General features: G+C 41.8%; 2 non-coding genes across 2 annotated transcripts; both read left to right on the forward strand.

The window, feature by feature from the left end:
- The first annotated feature begins 10,786 nt into the window (after window positions 1–10,786).
- Window positions 10,787–10,902, forward strand: LOC127802952 (U5 spliceosomal RNA). The gene has a single exon (XR_008023400.1). It is a non-coding gene; the product is annotated as a U5 spliceosomal RNA (small nuclear RNA).
- Window positions 10,903–11,425: 523 nt separating this feature from the next.
- Window positions 11,426–11,582, forward strand: LOC127802945 (U4 spliceosomal RNA). Its single transcript, XR_008023394.1, has one exon. It is a non-coding gene; the product is annotated as a U4 spliceosomal RNA (small nuclear RNA).
- Window positions 11,583–11,856: the final 274 nt, after the last annotated feature.

The following is an 11,856-nucleotide window of genomic DNA, read 5'->3' on the forward strand; positions in this document are numbered from 1 at the left end:
GAACGGGCTGCGAAGGAGATTAGATGGGAGGAAACTTTTGGCTCGAAGAAGCCCGTAACCAAAAGGATGGAGTTGGAAGCACTAACAAGAACAAGAAACAGGGCAATGGTGACAACGATAAAGGAGGCCAGGGGTAAAAAATCCTAATGATTAGGTCGCTAAGAAAGCACAAAGCGAGTAAGTAGGCGAGCGACCTCCACGCCGAGGTCGTTATGAGAACTACAGTATCTTGTCTGACACACAGGATAGGATTTTCGCTGCTGAGAAGAACAAGGAGGATTTTAGGAGGCCTAATCCCATAAGAACTCCTAACAGATTCAGGAACAAGGATAAGTTATGCATTTACCACAACGAGGCGGGGCACAATGTAATACCCTGAGAGCCTAGAGAAGTTAGTATATATCGAGGATAGTGTAAGAAAGAAAACAACACCAGCTGGATACCTTTTGGGCTGAATGTTGGCAAAGAACTCCCAAGTTAAGCGTGCTTGACCTGGGGTAATCCAGGGATGGGTGACCCCCCTGGGAAGTTCGTGTAGGCTCATCAGGGTAAGTTGTTCCGATTCTTCCCATCGCTCAATACGGGATATTACAGGTGGTATCAGAGCCGACCCCCGAGCCTCTGAGCGCGATGGTGGGACAAACCTCAACGAGGAGGCTGAGTCCTCGCCTGAGTCTCGAGGAGGGTGTGTGTAGGCCTCTATGGGGGGGTGCGTGTAGGCACCTTAGGCGAATCCCACATCGGCCATGCAAGGGGGGAGATCTGGGACCGGTTGTAAGGTCGCATGACGAGGACGTCATGTGCTTAAGGGGGGGAGAATGTAATACCCCGAGAGCCCAGAGAAGTTAGTATATATCGAGGATAGTGTAAGAAAGGAAACAACACCAGCTGGATACCTTTTGGGCTGAATGTTGGCAAAGAACTCCCAAGTTAAGCGTGCTTGACCTGGGGTAATCCAGGGATGGGTGACCCCCCTGAGAAGTTCGTGTAGGCCCATCAGGGTAAGTTGTTCCGGTTCTTCCCATCGCTCGATACGGGATGTTACACACAACACCTCCGAGTGCTGGGTATTTAAGGACGCAATTGAGGAATTGATCACGAGAGGTTGCTTGTGTGATTATGTGGTCCGACCAGGAGATTAGCAATCCCAACAGCCGACTCAACCAAAGCCTCGTCAAGCTTCCGAGTAAGAGTAGGCACCTGCGGTAAGAACTATCTTCACTATTCATGGTGGGCCTCATATTGTAGGAACATCTAACAGGTCGCATGAACGTTACATGTGGGAGGCTGGTCACCTGCTGCTCACCTCATACAGTGGATAGGAGGAACCGTCCAAAAAGGCCAAGATTGTCCTTCACAACATCATCTTTACGGAAGAAGATAATAGAGACATGCATTGGCCTCATAACAACGCTCTTGTGGTTGGAGCTCAAATTGGCAACGTTGAAGTGCGGCGAGTTATGGTAGACTTAGGCAGGTTAGTGAATGTGATTTACAGGGGATGTTTCGACCAGATGGGCTTGGGGTTGGATTAGCTAATAGCATCCCTAGAACCGCTTTATGGTTTTACTGGACACACGGTGATTCCAATGGGGTGTATTAGACTCCCACTCACAGTTGGAGATTCAGATGGCCAATCTTCCGTGATGGCGAATTTCTTGATCATCAACTGCCCCTTGGCATATAACGTCGTCATGCGGAGGCCCGCAATGAACGATCTAAATATGATCGCCTCGACCAGAGCTCTAGCAATCAAATTCCCAATTCCAAATGGAACGGGGTGCATAAGAGGCGGGCAATACTCAGCGAGACAATACTATGAAGATGCATTGAAAATGGGGCTCAAAGGAAAGAAGGTCAATGTTGTCTCAAGAGGGAGGCCACCTGTTATTAGTGAAAATGGAGTCAGTCACGACTTGGATCCATGCGAGGTGGATTGTGTAATACCCCAGATTTTCGAACTCAAATATGAGGTGATACCTAAGGTTATTAGGTTCTAATACTTGAGGAAATAGGTCATTTCAAGGGATTATAAAAGCCTTGAGACAAAGGTTCAATTTCTAAATCAGTGGCAAAATCGTAAATATTAAAGTCGGGTAAAAGTTTAATTTATCTAAAATTTTAGGGTGTTAAGTGTAATTTATTTATTTTCCAGGGACTAAAAAGTGCAATTTAAAAATGGCCCGGGGACCAAGTTACAAGGGTCTAAGTGTAGTTACGTGAAAAGTTCAGGCTGAAGCGTCGTTTGTTGAAACCTTAAAATATCGCTTCAAAATATATTGGATTTCAAACTCAAATCAAATGTAGTTTTGGGTAAAGTCCAACTCCAAGTCTTTGTTAAAGTAAGTCTTCTCCAAGTCTTCTTTAAGTCTTTACTAAGTCTTTTCCAAGTCTTTTCTAAGTCTTCTCCAAGTCTTTTGCTTAGTCTCCAAGCTAGAGACATGTGGAAAGCTTCCATTGGTTATTTGGAAGAAAAGATAAGATCACATGATGGCTCATAATGACCCCCTGAGGTGGCATCGCGTGATTGGCCATAAAAACTACCTAGTCTCCAAATTTGATAAAGTCTCCAAACCTTATCTTCAAGAACACATGGCAAGCAACCATTGGACTACTTGGAAGCTAAGTTAAGGACTCACGATGACCCTTGAGGTGGCGACATGTGGTTGGTTAGAAAAGTCCATAAATAGGGGCCTAAGTTAACCACAAATCATTTCAAACATTCTAGAGGAGAATCTCTTCCAAATTGAGGGAAACAAAGAGAAGGGTCTTGTTATTGAGAAAAGGGAGAGAATCTTGCAAAAAGAAGGAAGAAAATCAGTGGAGAATCGAGGGGGAACGGGCCTTGCCGGAGTTTTAGAGTCTTTCTCGAAGTTTGTGTTAAGCAGTCATAAAACCCATCCCGCTCGTTGTAAACCGTGCTTCCTAAGGTGATTAGTCAAGGTGAGTGGTTCTTGTGCATGCTTCTTGCTTCCTCTTGATCACTCTTGGTTTCATTTGTGGATGGTTTGTTGCTTACATCTTATGTTCCCTTTGTTTCGAGCATATATTTTCTACTTTGTTACATCGAGTTTAACCATGACAGCTTTCGTGCGTGGCTTGTGATCATATTCCTTCTGCTTTGTCATACATTTTGTCATTTGGTGGTTGTGGCTAGTTGGTGGCTTGTCATGTGTGAACTACCACGGGGGCTGACCATGTGGGCCTGTGTAAGGGGGTTACCTCGAGCTTGTGTAAGGGAGCCGAGGGGTTCATGCATGACAAGTAAGGAGGATATCTTGTGCTTGTGTAAGGGGGTCGAGAGGTTACATCTCATATTTCTTTTGAGCAAATTTTGCCTATTTTATATGTATCTCGGTATTTGTATTTGTGGCTAGTTGTTGGGATATCATAGGGGATCTCGTGCTCTTGCTATGAGCCGTGATCTTGGGAGATTTGGTTCTTATTTCTGCATATCTCTTGGCAAAGCTATATATTGCTCTTGCATGCATAGTTTCTTTCCCTGTACCACTCACTTAGATATCATTATCTAACTCGGGTGTTTTATACCCCTGGAACATTCACCGTTCAAAGTATATTGGAAGTACCAGGTATTCTAGGTTCCAGTACGAGCAAAGGCAAAGAGGTGGTACTGAGCTGGCTTTGGGTTTTGTAATTAGCTTTAGCTTTTATTTCATTATGTACCCTTATAACCAAGTGAGGTATTGTAATAGCAACTAAAACACTCAAGGTTGTAAAGGGTGTGTGTGTGGGTGTCCTACAGTTGTACTTGTTGTGATGTGTTGTGTTTTATGGAGTATTGAAGGTCGTATGCACTTCTTGAACTTGCAAAGGAAATCTAGTGGAAACCCCTTTATTTAGCTTTGGTTAAGCTTGCAGGTTCGATCCAATACTTCTATTGATTAAGGGTTTCCAATAACGCCCATAGGTGATGTCTTCTTATATTTCATGTTGTTATGTATTTGAAAAAATGGGGCGTTATAGATTGTGACCGAGCTACTGGCCCGATAGACGAGCTAAAAGATATTTTGGTCTTGAAAGGGAGGTCGGTCTTGGCTTGATGAAGCACGGGCGAGGCATCGACGACTTCCTTACTTGGGGCTTTAGCAACGTATTTCCTCACCTCCTCCAACTCTTCCTCTCCGAAGAAAGAAAAGTCAAGCTCAGGATGCTTCTGCCATAAGTGAAGAGAAAGGCACTGCAAGTGTTGGACTTAATCTTCTCGTGTTCTTTGATAATTCGAGCTTCAATGTCAGCTTTTGTTTGCTCGACCTCCCACCTCACTGCCTCAGCTTCCCCAAATGCAGCGTTAGCTCACTAGCGTGCCAGCTCTAGTTCACCTCGTATGTTGACCAGATCATCTTCAGCCTTTTTAAGCTTCGAAGTGGCTTGGGAGAAGGCTGAATCATAAGCTCTCTTCTCACAAGCTAATTCGTCTTCAACCTCCTTCTTAGCTCTCTCAGCCTCCCTCACTTGGTCTTCCAAGCCATCGGCCCTGTTCCGGGCTTTCTAGGACTCGGTGGTTAGGAAGGCTAAGCTGCTTTCTAGCTTCTTCTTGTCCGTCCTGAGCACCTCGATGACGGCCTTGAGCTGCTCTTTTTCCTTGGCTGCTCGGGCTCTCTCCTCTTTTTGTTTGAAGACGCCCAAGGAAGCCTATAAAACTTGAGAGGTCAGCACATGAGAAATGGATAAACAAGATATACAAAGTCGAGCGAAGATTCTTACCAAAAGGCTGTGACAAGCGATGTAGTTGGAGAGCACATCACCTGACACCTCCTTCTTATCCAGAGCCTTGGTAGAGTTACCAAGGACCCCGCCTAAGTTGTCAAGGAGTGGGCCAAAGTATGTTCCCCCGGTCGCAACCTCAAACATGTTCAGCTTGGTAGAAGCAACTGCCTTATTCCTTTTGTCTATCTGGGCTTGTTGTGTGGCATGCGAGGTGGGAGGTGCTTTCCTTTTGCTCCTAGCAGTAGAAGCCTCCTTGCAAATTATGGACTTTCCACGCCTTGCTGCAGCCACAATCGCCTCATGCTGCGAAGAGGCATCAGCAGGAGTAGGCTCTGACAAAGTCATGACAGTTGTTATAGGGTCAGGATCAGGCAGAGCGATGAGGCTGTGACTCTCACTAGCCACCTTGGAGAGAAGTTCCACCCTCTGGATGTTAGCAGGAGAAGAGGTTGAAGGAACAATAGTGGGTGAGCTTGAACTCGCGGAGTGACCGGTCCTCTGGAGCTAAAGCTTCACCATCTCTGATGACCTCGGTAAGGTTCCAACGTCGGTCTCTTGGCGAGCTCTACTTTCCCTGATCGGACTCTCTTCAAAGTCGACCACATCAAAAGCAGACTTCACTTCCTTTTGACCCCGAACTCCGATATCCTCCTCCCTGATGTCTTTGCAACCTAGAGGTGGGGCAAGCTGGAAGTCGTGGACTAACGCGTCGATAAGCTCGGAGTCATGTGCATCTGTTTTCACTTGTGAAGCAGCTTGAAGTCCTTGTGCCTCAAAGATGGTCAGCTCAGGTTTCAAACCAGCAATGTCTACAAAATAGAAGAGAGATTCATAAATAAGAAATGATAACAAATAAATCATTGTTACAAGTGCGAGCTGAAGGTCTACTTACTCAGTACAAGGATAAAGCTGAGATTATTAAGATTGTGGAGTAAGAAGCAGGAAATGTAAAACCATTGAGACTTATAGTCTCCTACATTAGACTTACCCTTAGCCTTCCCTTGAGGCAAGAGCTTCTTACAATCAGAGGAATGAGCTTCCATATAGTACAGCCTGTCCTTGGTACCTTTGAAACAATAAAGGTACCTGAGGATTTTAGGTGATGGAAGAGGAAGTTTATTCTTTTTGAAGAGTATGGCTAGAAAGGTCAGTTGGGCGTAAGAGTTCGGGGTCAACTGGAAAGGCATAAGTTTCAGGTCGTTGAGGATGTCTATGAGATAAGGTTAGATTGGAAACCTAACTCTGAATACTAAGTGTTGGGGGTTAACGGCTACAAACCTTATGGGAGGAAAGGCTGCGTGGTCACCAGGAAAAGGCACCATTACACGGCTGCCGCAGGGTAGGCGGTACTTCGAAGTGCATGACCTCAGCTCGTTGATCGTCAACTTCGAAGGATAGCGCTTGAAGACCTTAGGAGTTACTCGTTCTTTGAAAGCTCGTTGGGCGATTACGGGATTGACACGCTGAGGAACTTTTTTAGTGACCTTTGCATCAGACGAGACCACATCCTACGCAGTCCGCGCCAATGTCCCTCCGCTGTGCTCCGAAGAGCTAGAGGTTTCATCGTCTTCTACCTTGTGGTTGCATCGCTTATGACCTGATGTAGACATCTATGATGAAAAGGAAAAAATAAAAAAGAAGAGTCAAGTCGCTGAGAGCAGACCAGTCCTCATGAACCCAAGTTCCTAAGAACACTTCCTATCTATTAGGTTGCGCGCTTCGCAATAGGGTTTTTCCTAAGACAGAGGGGGCTAAGTCTAAGAGCCTATTAAGCCCCTAAAATAGATAAATGCTAATCCTAAGGTCAACACCCGAAGGCTAGACGATGCATCACTTAATGCCCCAAAGGTACACAACAAGTACACAACCATCACCGAAAGATGAGGCGTGGAAGGAAAGTCGACAGAAAGAATGGGAGCAATGATAAAGCAAGTTAGAAAGTTGAGAAAAAACTTACAATTTCAAATTGATGGTTATGAATACCGAAGGTGAAAGTCAAGACTTGGTAGAAATGCAATAGTGAAAGGTGAAGAAGCTTCAGAACAGACTGCAATGGAATCTCAGAGTTAGAAAGAAGAAGAAGGTTGCAGGAGCAAGAGACATTTTAAAATGACATAGTGAGAGGGACAAAAATTCCCTCGCACTTATATAGGTTGGGTAATTCCACCATTGGATTAAGAGACTGGCGAACTGCCCTAAATCTAACAACAACACCTAAAGTCATGGGTCTAACGAGTATAATGATTAAGCGGTTACGGGGAACGTGCGCATTAAATGCACCTCAAACAAGACGTGCGGCATAAAGTGGCGCTATTTGAAATGATTGGGCAGAAGTCTGGAAGGTGGGCCGACAGTTCGTGTAGCCCAGACCGATTAACATACATCAGCTCGCGCTCTGAAGATCACATCACGAGCTGGGGGCTAGTGTTATGGGTAATTTTTGAACTACCTCTTATGGACCAGACTTTGCCAAACAAACTGGCCCAACCTCCCAAAGTCCAATGGGCCTAAGGCCGAGGACACCTGAGCAAGATCGCAGGTTGTTGAAACCCGAGCTCTGACAGCGAAAGTAAGCGAGCTCCCAGTAAGGCCTTTAGCTTGCTGGCCAATCTGATCAGCTCGCAGGATAAAAAAACCTCGTAATAACCGGAGGCAAGGCTTACCTACCTTAGCTGGAGCAAACCACATCCTAGATAATGCAGAATCTATTCTCAGTTTTGTGGAGCTGATAAGGACGAATTATTTCTGTGATATTATCCTTTTATATTTAGGAGTCATCAAAATTGTGAACACCCCACTCTATAAATAGGGGTCAAAAAACCATTGTACAAGCATGATTGATTGCATACTGTTACTCTGCCAAAATTATCAGATAACAGTTATGGAGTAGGCATCATTTTGGCTGAACCACGTAAAAACTCTCTTGCGTATTACTTGTTATTTGTGCTATTTGTTTCTTCTCTTAGCATTCGTGTTTATCCTATCAGTGCGGGCCGACGAATCAGGGTCGACCAATTTTGAACGTTGAAACATGATAAATAGAATTTTTACATAAATGAATAGCACTCTGGCTATAGAAATATACCTTGACCTTACCTTATAGTAAATTGATTTCCCGTAAGAGACCTTGAAGCCAGATGGCTTCCTTGAAAGCATCGATAACAGCCACATACTCTGCCTCAGTGGAAGACAAAGCAACAAAAGGCTACAGCTCAGACTTCCAACTAATGCAGTTACCACCCAAGGTGAAAAAGAATGTTGTGGTGGACTTACGGGAGTCTTTATCCCCTACAAAATCTGAGTCTATATATCCCACTAGGTCAAGAGTATCACCTATTTTCTCAAAATTTAAACCAATATTTAATGAACCATTAATATATTTTAGCACATATTTTAAGGCTTCCCAATGAACTTTTCCAGGATTAGACATAAACCTACTTAGTAGGGATATTGATTATGCTAGGTTTGACCTAGTGCTTATCATTGAGTACATTATGGTTCCAATCACATTGGCGTATGGTATGTTTTCCATTTTAAGAGTTTCTGATTCAGATGATGGACACTGAGTTTTAGACAAGATAAAGTGTCCAGCTAAGGGAACATTAACAGATTTACACCAAATCGTGCCAAATTTTTGAACAGTTTTAAGCAAGTAATCATTCTGGTGTATTTTCAGTTTGTTTTTACTTCTATTTCTTTCTACTATCATCCCTAGAATTTTCTTAGCAGATCCTAAGTCTTTCATATCAAAATTAATATTTAACAGAGACTTTAATTCTATAAATAAGCGTCCAATATTCTAGAATTAGTTGCAACTATATTACGTTTGTATTACCAATATTTGGTTAGTGATATTTTGTTCTTTCTACCCATAGTTTTTTCTGATTTAGGTTTTTCACATAAATTCTATGTTCGTGTGTGGTTGATTGATTTGATTATGGTTTGTTTCGATCTAATTTTGTAACAAATTGATATAAAAGCAATTGACAAACCATCAATATTTGGTAGATCTCAGCCATTAGATTTGCATCATTATCTGCATTAGCTGGTTTCAGGTTACCCAGCACGTTTAACCCCCACTGCCGCCTCATGTTCTTCTCCTCCTCTGTCACTAACGACCCCGCCTTTACCATATATCGACCGCCCTTTCCCTCACCGTTGCTTCAGATCCAATCATCTTCCTCCACCTTATCAGTCGTTTGCCCTTCGCCATTCGCGCCTTCGTCAATTGGAACATTGTCAGTCACTATCAAGCTTCTTGTTGTTGATTTACTCTCTCTTCCACTATCAATCGTCGGCCAGCCTTCGTCGCCTTGCTCCTCTACTGTAGACTATCGACCTTCCTTGCTGCTTGCTGTCCGTTAACACAGCTGTCATTGCCGATTGGGTTTCCCCCAGTGCAGGAAACTTCAAGCTTCAAGGTTTTAACACACCCAGATCTAGCCCAAATCTTGGTCGGCCCAACTCACTAGGATCCAACTCGCTTTAGATCGAGCCAGCCAGATTAACCGATCCAGTTATATTTTTATGTCCAGATTTGGCCAAGATCCGGTATTTTAGTTCATTTTCAATTGGACTTTTGTTTATGGACCACTTGATATTATTTGGGGTTATTTGATCTTCATATTGGCTACCTTGAAGTATGATATTCCATTATTGGATTAGAATATTTGATTCTCGCAATGACAAGTTAAGATAAGTGCAATTTTGGACGAATGGATTTATATGAAGGTGGAGTTATCAAGAGGGATTTATATTGATAAATGCGGAGTAATTATGATCAACAAAGATATGTTGAGACTAATCTCTGGCTATGCTTTAAGTGCGACTAAAGATATCTACTCCAGTGAACTTTGTGTGGATTTGAGTGATATTTCTTATGGTGCATTTTTTGTTTTTATTAGAAGATTAATTATCTGTGATTTTGTTGAAAAAAAGAATTTTGGATAATTTTATATTTGAATTTTGTGTCAAGGTAGAGTTTGTTACAATTGTGACTTGGAATTCAAATTTGACTGAGATTGTGATGCCCAATTTGACTGTGATTATGACTTCAAATTTCACTATGATTATGATGTTATCAAATTCGATTTTATATGAAATGTATTACATCTATAGGAATATTCTCATGCATATCTTTCGATTAAGATATGATTTCCTGTGTTCACCTATAGATGATTTTAGATCTATAAATATGTGTCCAATATTTTGAAATTAGTTGCAGCTATATCACTTTTATATTATCAATATTTGGTTAGTGATATTTTGTTCTTTCTATATGTGATTTTTTTCGATTTAGGTTTTCCACATAAATTCTGTTTTCGTGTGTAGTTGATTGATTTGATTGTGAATCTAATTTCGTAACAATGTGTTTATTTATTTAACTATTACATTGGTTAAATATGCTATTATATCCAATCCTAATTTAACTTACCATTTAACCATTAAATCAAATAAATCTTCAAGTCTCACGATTTTGTAATGGGAACTATTATTTGATTATCAATCAAATTTATCTTTAGACTTAATTTTTACTATCTTTACTTAGGAAATAATTCTAAAATTTATTTTCCAAAAGAATTATTTTCTCAAATCACTCAAGTATCAAAATTTATTAATAATCGCACTAATACACTGAAATTTTGAATAATCATCAATTAATTTCTTTTTTAAGGAATTTTCTTTGAAAATTAATTCAACAAATGTTTTACAAAATTTGGTAATTACACTACCATCCAAATTTCTAAATAAACCAACAGGTTATTCATTTAACGATTTTTCTCCCAAAAAATTAATACTTTAAAATCCTAAATTATGAGGGCACTTGAGTAATGGGGGTGCTAAGCCATTCATCTTAGAATGGAGAAGGAAGAGTTAAATCTTTTTTGGAACACACAAAAGGCCGCAGGGTGAACACAGAGGTGGTCTTCCTACTCAGCTGTGCTAACATACGGGGCAATCTAATATAGTTAGTTTTGTCCCACACTGGATTATTTTGGAACACACAAGCAATCAGTGTTACTATAAAATAATCCTGAAGAGAAGCAATTAATCATGCAGCCGCGCGGTGAGCACAGAGCGAACTATTCTTTCGCCTTTTACTAAAGAATACCGTGTGCTCGCCGCACATAGCGGCATACGCCAATTTTTTAAGGGCTTTCCCTTTTGGGGTTTGGTCCCGGCAATACTAGTTTTAATTCACCATATGGTCCTTATACTTAGATCTGATTCGCTTTTCCTTTTGTTGTTTCCATGCAGCATATGTGTGTTTCCGTTCATAGGTTAAACGGAGTTCTTTTTAGGCAAAGCGTTTAATTGGGTGGGGCAATAAACGGAAATAGGTCCTGGTTGCGTTTAAGTGATGGCTGCTAAGTGCTACTGAAAAGTGATGGTTGGGTTTTAAAAGCGCTGGATGCCAAACAGGCCGTATACAGCCTTTCCACAATACAAAACTGGGCAATAATTTATTTTATGACGAGACTTGAGAGAGGAATAAAACCCAATGTGCTCGCAGCTGGTGAGCTTTAATTAGTAGACATTATTAACGTCAATGCCCTCGCTGAAACGCTGCAGAACACCGGGAGATCCACGGAAAGACCAGCTTAATATCATCTCAGTGATCCCACATCGATCTCTCGGGCGGAGTTTCCATGGCTAGCGTTTTGTATAAAAATACGGATGAGGCAAATAGCAAATCATCTTTGCGCTTGGGGCAATGACGCAGCTTGTGAGGTACTAACCGAGGCGCGTCAATTGCTGGTTGAAAACTATTTCCAAACCCCCTCTTCGGCCTGGGTTCATCCCTGGCCGTCGAGAATTTCTGGAAGGGCCCCCTCTAACCCAGGGTTAAAGCCCTACAAATCATCAGGCTAAACGTTTTAGGACACGGGAAAATAGTTGCAGGTTGCTGGTCAGGTGGTTTTGTCTTTACTTTTCGGGGTTGCCCTTCTGTCTTTGCATCGTTTTTCTATTTTTTTTAAATTTTTCTATGAAAGTGTGTACGATTGTATTTGGTTAGTTTTGTCTTTTAAAAACTGATAACCATTAATAATTTTTTTAAAAATTACTACAATAATTCTTGTTTGAACTAATTTCAGTAGTTTGTTTAAATTTTAATGTACTTTTTAT

Source organism: Diospyros lotus, chromosome 5 (genome assembly GCF_014633365.1).
Source record: "Diospyros lotus cultivar Yz01 chromosome 5, ASM1463336v1, whole genome shotgun sequence".
NCBI classification, from domain to species: domain Eukaryota; kingdom Viridiplantae; phylum Streptophyta; class Magnoliopsida; order Ericales; family Ebenaceae; genus Diospyros; species Diospyros lotus.